The following is a 3631-nucleotide window of genomic DNA, read 5'->3' as shown; positions in this document are numbered from 1 at the left end:
CCAAGCAACTAAACCTATAGTTCACCTAGTTCCGTCTGTATTCTCACGCCTCCAACTTGTAATAAGTTACGTACTTGGAACAATTCCTTTGGTTCGTATTCCAAACAGTAAAGGAACAACAAATCTGTTTGGTAACAACTCTTTTCAACCAAGTGATGTGAGTCGACAAAAGGCTCTTCAGTTTATCCCAATAAACTCCTTTGTCAGGTCCTTATATCTATCTAATAACAACTACCAAAGTAATTGTCAAGATTTTGCAATCAATACTTTGAATCACAAAGAATTGTATTGATGCCGATCTACTCAACTAATCAATCCAATCTACCACAAGGATAAACCGATTATAGTTGGATCCTCTTTAACCGAAACAAGTATTATGCACACCAAAGATTATGAACCCAAATCAGAAATCTTCTTCGTCTTCAAATCGTCTTAGATCTTCAATAAATACCTGCACACAATCAACTTGAATCTCTTGTGATCAATCACACACAGAACGGAGTCTGTTAACAATGGATTATCACAAGACGTCTTTAGATCTACAAACAGTCTAAAGATCCCCATCGAAACTTCGATCTAGTTTGAGTGAATCTTATATCAGAAGAGAAGATTCTCAAGCATAAACAAACTAGGTGCAATCAAAGTTCAACAACCGTTAGTCAATCAAATCAATCGAAAACTAATAATAAACTGCAATTATCTAGATTCCCACCAACGGTACTAATAGAGCTTTTCAATCCCAAAGAAGTCTTTAAACCGAGCGGTCGTAAGAGAGTTCGCCTAATTAGGTTACTTTCCTCTCTGAATAGGCGGCTCCACCAGTAAAAACACAACTAGGTAGTTTTACTGGCTCTGAGGATTAGTTTGCTCGAAATGCAAACTTTGATATTTATAGACCAAGGAAGTTTGAACACCAAGAAATTTCCAAAATCGAAAATATTCTCAAGATATGCAATATATTTCCAAATTCGATTTCCATAATTCCTGGAAATGCTTTGTCCAAACATTGACCGAAAATCTCATAGAAAATATCCAACTAGTAAATGCACATTACTAATTTTCATTTTCCAAAAATAAAATTAAAAACCTTAATTAAAAGATTCTCAATTTATTTTTGATCCGGGATTTTCCTTTAGCTATTAAGGAATATATATGAATAATAAAAGATAAGCGTTACTGCACATGTTCAAAGTATGTCGATATCTTTACTTTGTAAGTCCTCTTTCATACTTACAATCTTGAAACCGATTTGCCACACTTCCAAACAAGTTTAGAATTGGCTCATCTATCTTTCAAGAACTATGTGATTTGTTAGAGAATTGCTCGGTCGAACTCGCATGCGTTGCTATCTCAAGCATGTTTGTCAATGTTAGTGATCAAAACTATAAGTCTTGATTTCTAGTCTACTATAGCTAAGGTCTCGGACTAGGATAAAAAGTGTAGTTTAGCTCAAGAAATCCATGGCAATCATCATACAAGACGAAGGACTAATCAAGGAACCGGTGGATCTTCATCGAATAAAAGGTATGTGGAGACTTGAACTTATCAATCACTCAAAAGTGCATTTATCTCCTATCTTGAGACAAGAGTCATTTTACTATATAGACTTAGATTATACACATTTGATATTTCGAGCCGAGTTTATCTCGCCTATCTATTTCTCGAAATATGTGTTGGTAAGATTTCGCTTTAACCAAGTTCATCTTTACCTAGTGACCAAAGTCATGACAAGTTTCAATCACTTTGGAAATTGCTTACTTTGACGAAAAATAGTTTGTGAATAACAACTGTAGAATATCAACGTCCTCTAAGAATGTTCCAATGATTGAAACGAGAGTTTAGATTATATAACCATTGGAGGATATAAGCATTTGTGGAAACACATATATGTGTAAGTCCTTATTCCTTGAACCGAAGTTTGCGGACTTTGTTGATCAAGTGAACTGGAGTAATGCGTGAGCTAAGTCCGCGAACCCAGTCCGCGAACTGGCGAAGTTCTCAAACTCGAGAATTTCTGCTGGAGTTTGTGAACTCCGTCCCGGAACTTAAGTCCACGAACCCAGTCCGCGAACTTGAGTAGGTTATATCTAAAAACGATGTTTGTGAACTTATTCTTATATAAACTAAGGAATGCAAATGCAAACCGTGGCTATATAGTTCAGGAACCGATTCGAGTGAATCAAATCGTTGTTGCTTCGATTGTGTCTTGTGTAGTTACATAAGATTTCCTTGCACTTGAAAAACTCTCTAACTAGTTCATTTGAGTCACTTGAACTAGTTATGGTGAAGAAGAAAATGGTTGATATGAATGTGATCATATGGCTAACCATTTGGTTGACTATTGTTGAACCAACAAATGTACAAGTTTGGGTACGGTTACACAAGCCTAGAAACGTGCATTTCATTTGTGTGTAACAAGCTAGTTTTCGATCTAACGGTTGAAATATATTAGCTTGAATCTAATCAGGTTTTCATCCAACAGTGAATATTGAATGCTTTGTTTCCAAGCAAACATTGATTGCAAATCCTGATTTGAAAGATTATATAAGGGAGAACTTTAGCAACTGGGAAACCTAATCCCCACACCTTCTGCGTGATACTAGTTGTGCTAAGCTAGAGTCGATTCTCCTTTAACCTTTGGTTTCTTCTTCTAAACCAGGTTAACGACTTAAAGACTTCATTGGGATTATGAAGCCAGGCCGATACTACTTTCTCGTAGTTGTGTGATATGATCTTGCTGTTTCTACCGTCCGAGTACAATTGTAATTATTATCTTGAGATTTATATCTCTGATAGGCAAGATATAAAAGAAATCACAAACACTTCGTCTCATCGTTTGTGATTCCACAATATCTTTTTTCGCTGCGTCGATTAGGATTATTGTGAGGTGATTGATAATACAAGGATGTTCTTCGGGAATATAAGTCTGGTTTATCAATTGGTTCCTGTTCACCTTGATCTATCAAAAGACGGAACAAAACTCGTAGGTATATTCGTGGGAGACGGATTTATCTATTACCGTAGACTTTTCTGTGTGATACAGATTTGTTTATTAAAGTCTTCGACTTTGGGTCGTAGCAACTCTTGGTTGTGGGTGAGATCAGCTAAGGGAATCAAGTACGTGGCATCCTGCTGGGATCAGAGACATAAGAGCATCATTGTATCTTGGAACAGTGTGAGATTGAATGGGGTTCAACTACAGTCCGGACTGAAGTTAATTTGGAGTAGGCTAGTGTCTGTAGCGGCTTAATACAGTGTGTGTTCAATCTGGACTAGGTCCCGGGGTTTTTCTGCAATTGCGGTTTCCTCGTCAACAAAATTCTGGTGTCTGTGTTATTTCTTTTCCGCATTATATTTTGTTATATAATTGAAATATCACAGGTTGTGCGTTGTTCAATCAATTAGAATATCCGACTTTTTGGTTGTTGATTTAAATTGATTGATACTTGGATATTGTTCTTTGGTACCATCCAAGTTATCTCTCTAGTATTTGATAAAGACTCACAGATTTCTATTTGCTTGAGTATATATCAAATGGAGAGATTGAGATATAAACTCTTTGATATACTTTTTATCTAGATTGAGTCTGACTGTCTAGTTTTTTTCTAGAAAGTATATTGGAGTTTTTCCA

The sequence above is a fragment of the Papaver somniferum genome, chromosome 1, assembly GCF_003573695.1.
Source record: "Papaver somniferum cultivar HN1 chromosome 1, ASM357369v1, whole genome shotgun sequence".
NCBI classification, from domain to species: domain Eukaryota; kingdom Viridiplantae; phylum Streptophyta; class Magnoliopsida; order Ranunculales; family Papaveraceae; genus Papaver; species Papaver somniferum.
This window is presented reverse-complemented; position numbering follows the sequence as displayed.